The sequence below is a fragment of the Panthera uncia genome (genome assembly GCF_023721935.1).
Source record: "Panthera uncia isolate 11264 chromosome C1 unlocalized genomic scaffold, Puncia_PCG_1.0 HiC_scaffold_3, whole genome shotgun sequence".
Taxonomy (NCBI): Eukaryota; Metazoa; Chordata; class Mammalia; order Carnivora; family Felidae; genus Panthera; species Panthera uncia.
In genome coordinates, this window is record NW_026057584.1 from 47,846,137 (window position 1) to 47,852,484 (window position 6,348).

Here is a 6,348-nt window from a genome sequence, read left to right on the forward strand (position 1 = left end):
TTAGTTCATTTACATTCAGTGTTATTATTGAAAGATATGGGTTTAGAGTCATTGTGATATCTGTAGGTTTCATGCTTGTAGTGATGTCTCTGGTACTTTGTGGTCCTTGCAACATTTCACTCACAGAATCCAGCTTAGGATCTTTTGTAGGGCTGGTTTAGTGGTGATGAATTATTTCAGTTTTTGTTTGTTTTGGAAGACTTTTATCTCTCCTTCTATTCTGAATGACAGACTTGCTGGATAAAGGATTCTCGGCTACATAGTTTTTCTGTTCATCACGTTGAAGATTTCCTGTCATTCCTTTCTGGCCTGCCAACTTTCAGTAGATAGGTCTGCCACTAGTCTTATTGGTCTCCCTTAAAAGTTAGAGCGTGTTTATTCCTAGCTGCTTTCAGAATTTTCTCTTTATCTTTGTATTTTGCCAGTTTCACTATGATATGTTGTGAAGAAGATCGATTCAAGTTACATCTGAAGGGAGTTCTCTGTGCCTCTTGGATTTCAATGCCTTTTTCCCTCCCCAGATCAGGGAAGTTCTCAGCTATGATTTTTTCAAGTACATCTTCAGCCCCTTTCTCTCTCTTCCTCTTCTGGAATTCCTATTATACGGATATTGTTCCGTTTCACTGCATCACTTAGTTCTCTAATTCTCCCCTCATACTCCTGGGTTTTTTTATCTCTCTTTTTTTCAGCCCATTCTTTTTCCATAATTTTACCTCCTAATTCACCTATTCTCTCCTCTGCCTCTTCAATCCGAGCTGTGGTCACCTCCATTTTATTTTGCACCTCATTTATAACATTTTTTAACTCCTCATGACTATTTCTTAGTCCCTTGATCTCTGTAGCAATAGATTCTCTGCTGTCCTCTATACTTTTTTCAAGCCCAGCCATTAATTTTATGACTATCATTCTAAATTCTTGTTCTGTTATATTGCTTAAATTGTTTTTGATCAATTCATTAGTTGTTGCTACTTCCAGCAGTTTCTTTTGAAGAGAATTCTTCCATTTTGTCATTTTGGATAGTCCCTGGGGTGGCGTGGAACTGCAGGGCACTTCCTCTGTGCTCTCTGGAGTAACTTGCCTTGGTGGGCGGGACACAGTCAGACCTGATGTCTGTCCCCAGCCCAGCGCTGGGGCCACAGTCAGACTGGTGTGTACCTTATCTTTCCCTTTCCCAGGGGCAGGACTTACTGTGGAGTGCTGTGTCCCCTGTCTGGGCTACTTGCACACTGCCAGGCTTGTGGTGCTGCTTTCATGGGGTCTGGCGTATTAGCCGGAGTGGATCCACAAGGTGCACAGGGGCGGGAGGGGTAGGTTTAGCTCACTTTGCCATCAGTGGTCCCCTGCGGGAGAGGCCCCGCAGCACCAGGGAGGGAGGCCAACCAGTCAGAGGGATAGATCCACAGAAGTACAGTGTTGGGTGTTTGTGAAGTGCAAGCAAGTTCGGTGATGGGAACTGGTTCCCTTTGGGATTTTGGCTGGGGGATGGGTGAGGGAGATGGGCAAGGGAGATGGCGTTGGCCAGCGCCTTTGTTCCCTGCGGAGCTGAGCTCTGTCTTCCAGGGCTCAACACCTCTCCCTCCTGGTGTCCTTTCACTCTCCCACTCTCTGAGCAGAGCTGTTGACTTATAATATTCCAGATGTTAAGTCCCACTAGCTGTCAGAACTCACTCCGACCGGCCCTTCCACTTTGCAAGTCAGACTTGGGGGCTCTGCCTTGCCCAGCGGGCTGCCCATCCACCCCCACCCTGGCTCCCTCCCACCAGTCTGTGTAGCGCACACCACCTCTGCCCTTCCTAGCCTCTTCCGTGGGCCTCTTGTCTACGTTTGGCTCTGGAGAGTCCGTTCTGCTAGTCTTCTGGCAGTTTTCTAGGTTATTTAGGCAGATGTGGGTGGAATCTAAGTGATCAGCAGGACACGGTGAGCCCAGTGTCCTCCTACTTCTTTCTTTCTTTCTTTTTCTTTCTTTCTTCTCTCTCTCTTTCTCTCTCTTTCTTTCCTTCTCTATTTCTTTCTTTGTTTCTATATCATTTATTTTGGCTCTAAACTTTATTATTTCCTTCCTTCTATTAAGGTTAGGTTGTTTATTTGAGATTTTCCTTGTTTCTTAAGGGAGGTCTGTGTTGTGACCAACTTCCCTGTTAGAACTACTTTTGTTGCATCCCAAATTTTTGGACCATTTTGTTTTCATTTTCATTTGTTTCCATGTAATTTGTAATTTCTTCTTTGATTTCTTGGTTCACCCATTCATTGTTTAATAGCATATTATTTAACTTCCATATTTGTGGTCTTTCTAGATTTTTTTCTTGTGTTTCATAGTGTTTCATAGTGTTGTGGTCAGAAAAGATGCATGGTATGACTTTGATTTTTTTTAATTTGTTGACACTTGTTTTGTGGTCTAATGTGTGATATATTCTGGAAAATGCTCTGTGTATACTTGAAAGGAATGTGTATTATTTTGCTGTTTTAGGATGGAATGTTCTGAATATGTCTGTTAAATCCATCTGGTCCAGTGTGTTATTCAAAGCTATTGTTTCCTGACTGCTTTTTGGTTTGGATGCTGTCCACTGATGTAAGTGGGGTGTTAAAGTCCCTTACTATTATTGTCTTACTATCAGTTATCTCTTTTATATTTGTTATTAACTGTTTTATGTATTTGAGTGTTTTCATGTGAGGTGTATAAATATTTACAATTGTTATATCCTCTTGTTGGATTGTTGCCTTTCTTATTTTATAATGTCTTTGTCTCTTGTTGTCTTTGTTTTAAAGTCTACTTTGTCAACTATAAGTATTGCTACCCCAGGTTTCTTTTGGCATCCATTTGCATGACAGGTGTTTCTCCATCCCCTCACTTTCAGTCTACTGATGTCTTTTTTTGAAGTGTCTTGTAGGCAGCATATAGATGGGTCTTATTTTTAAATTCATCCCGACACCCTATATGTTTTGATTGGAGCATTTAGTCCATTTACATTCAGAGTAATTATTGATACTTATTTATTGCCACTTTTTTATTTGTTTTGTGGTTGTTTGTATATATTTTCTCTGATGCTTTCTTCTTTTGCTCTCTTTTATGGTTTGTTGGCTTTCATTAGTGATACACTTGGATACGCTTCTCTTTTTTCTTTACATATGTATTACTGGTTTTTGATTTATGGTTACCATTAGGTTTGTATAGGACATCTTATGTATAGAGCAGTCTATATTAAGTTGATGGTGGCTTATGTTTAAATCTAATTTTTACTCCTTTCCCTCCCATGTTTTAGATATATGGTATCATATTTCATCTCCTTTTATTTTTGAATCCCTTGACTGATTTTTACAGAAATATTTATTTTTACTTCTTTTGTGTTTTTTACTTTTCCTAGTCTCACTTATTGTCTTCCTTTCCACTCCAGGTGTCCTTTTTAATATTTCTTGTAAGGTTGGGTTAGTGGTCACGAGTTCCTTTAGTTTTTTGTTTGTCTGAGAAACTCTTCATTCCTCCTTCTATTCTGAATGATAGCCTTGCTGGATAGAGTGTTCTTGGTTGCAGATGTTTCCCTATCAGCATTTTGAATATATCATGCCACTTCCTTCTGGACTGCAAAGTTTCTGCTGAGAAATTCACTGATAACATTATGAAGTTTCCCCTTGTATATAACTGTCTTCTTTTCTTTTGTTGCTTTAAAATGTTTTTATCACAGTTTTTGCCATTTTAATTGCTCTGTCTTGGTATGGACCTCCTTGGGTTGAATTTTGGGGGAATCTCTGTGACTCTTGGATCTGGATATATGTTTCTTTCCCCAAATTTGGGAAGTTTTCAGCTATATTTCTTCAAATAAATTTTCTGCCCCCTTATCTTTTTCTTCTTCTGAGATCTCTATAATGCAGATGTTATTACACTTGATACTTTCTTAAGTATCAAGTAATCGGTGACTGAGTTCCCTAAGATAATTCTCAGTTTGTGTAATTTTCTTTCTTCTCTTTTTGACAGCTTGATTTCCATTACTCTGTCTTCCAGGTCATTAATTTGTCACATGTGACTAGGTCTGTTTCTATGTGTTAGAAAAGTTAGCCACTCCTTGCTCTTTAATAATCATAGCCTTATGGAGAAGATGTCCTGTAGTGCCCTGCAGTGCAGTATCCTTGTTCCCCAGGGCCTGGCACTTCAGGGAGTATCTCCTATGTGTATTGCGTGTGCTCTGCTATTGAGTCTTGGCCTCTTTTTCCTTCAGTCCAATTGTTTGCGGAGGCTGTCTTTGCCTATTGTGGGCAGCAAGATGTGCAATGGTCTGCTTGCAAAATGAGACCTGCCCCTGCTACTGCTGCAACTGAGGTCCTGAAAAATTTGAGAGGTCAAATAATGTGGTATTTACAGGGTTTGTGCTGGTCTTCTGGGGAAGGGGTCTGCAGTGCTGAGACTGAGGTTAGCATGACTGGGAAGGGTGGATCTGGTGAAGTATGGGGGGGGGTGCTTGGTGCAGGCAAGTTAGGTAAGAACTGCTGTGTTGTTTCCTGAAGGTGGCCCTTGTTTATGCTGGGGGGAAGGGGAGGGAAATGGCACCTGCTAGCTCCTTTGTTCCTAAAGGGGCCTACCCAAGATCCTTGTGTCTCTGGGCTGTGCTCTGACAAGAGCAGATCATTCTCTCCCCTGTCTGCCCCCTGAATTTTTCAAAATGCTGGTTCTATGCTGTATCTGCATGGGCTGTTTGTCAAGCTGTCTCTTTTAGGGCAAGGATGCCACTTCCTAACACCTTCTGAGCTCTATCATAGCCAAGCCTGCTGATTTTTAAAATTCCAGACTTTAAGTCCTGCTAGTTTTAAGAACTCATGAAATTTGACTCCTCTTAGTCTCAAAGGCAAATATTACAGAGGTTCATTCTCCTCATTTGTTGGCTTCCCTGTGTGAAAGTCTGTATTCTGCCCTTCTAGGTGCCACCAGTTCCCTCCCTATCACAGAAGCCCATGGTCTGTTTTGTTCGCACACCATGTTTTTACCCTTTCTACCTTATTGATGAGGCCTCTTCCTTGCCTTTAGTTGTGGAGTTTCTTGTACCAGTCTTCCTGGTTTAATTATGGCTGGCATGGGTGTTATCTAGTTGTATCCATGGGACAAGATGAGCTTAGGTTCCTCCTAATCTGCCATCTTCTCAGCTGAACTTCAAAGACTCCCTCTGTCTGATCTGCTTTTAAACATTTTATTTTCCAAGAATGCTTCCCATCATGCTTCTTCTCAGGGCCTTTAATATTCATTACATCCCCCTGCCTGTAAGCTCTTACTCTCAGGTGCATCTGCAGTCCCCTGTGATTTTCATGCACTGTGGCACCCATCAGCTGCCTTCTGTGATTTCAGGCATGGATCCAAACTGTGCCACTGTCTCAGTCTATTTAGGTGAGACAGAAACATTCCCTCGGGTACCCGACAGGTAGGCCAGAACAATGCAAACAAGTTCCAGTCTGCTGTTTCCAACCCAAGGGAGAGAACTGAGAATTGAGCCATTTCTTCCCAACTGTGTCTTGTCACATTGCAGAGAGGATTGGGCAAAGGCAAAGAAAAATCTGTGGAATTTCCTACTGGTTTGAATATGCCTTTTCCTTGATGAGACATTCACTTGGTTGCTGCAGATATTTGACTGCTTGTCAGAGCTTGTATAAAGTTGTTTTATCAGTATGTAGTTGTTTTTTTTTGTTTGTCTTCCTGAGGAAATAAGGGACTGCAGTTTCTTGGTCTGCCATCTTGCTCTAAATTTACATTTATTTGATGTTATCTGTGCCTTCTGTCTTCATCATTAAAATAAACAGTAGAGAGGTGCCTGCATTATTAGTGTATTTTAAAACAACCATTATGCAGGAAAAAGAGGCAATGATGGGCCAGGAATAGATGTCACAAAAATAGTGTCAGTGTTGAAAATAAACAGTTCCTTTATTGTATGTGGAAAGAACTGTAACCAGGCAAGTTTTTCTTCTTATACCTATTGCATCTCCTATAGTCTTATAAACTTAAGAACAATGTTGAAGAAATTTGAGCTCTTCTAGATACAGTTATTAGATTTCAAATCTACAGTATACTTTTCTCTGTCCTCTATAATTGCCACATACTCCAGACTTTGCCTCTATAGTCGTCCAAACCTGAATTGTCTTTTCATGTAAATGCTTTCTATCCTTAGAGAACTACATCAAACTCCATTGTTTTTTAGAGTTCATCTCTGAACCGTCTACCTTACACTGCTCCATTTCATCTTTGAATCATTCCTACAGGCAGTTATATACACTGGAACATTTAATTCATGAAGAGAGTTGAACAGGAACCCTTTGGGCTCATAGTGCAGATACTGTTATGCCTGTCTCCCAGGGTAAAAAAAAAAAAATATA

The 6,348-nt window shown here is 40.8% G+C and overlaps 1 protein-coding gene across 5 annotated transcripts in view; it reads right to left on the reverse strand.

Moving 5' to 3' along the window:
- Positions 1-6,348, reverse strand: part of FSIP2 (fibrous sheath interacting protein 2) — a 100,038-nt gene that overhangs the window by 26,853 nt on the left and 66,837 nt on the right. The gene's annotated exons all lie outside the window — the stretch shown is intronic.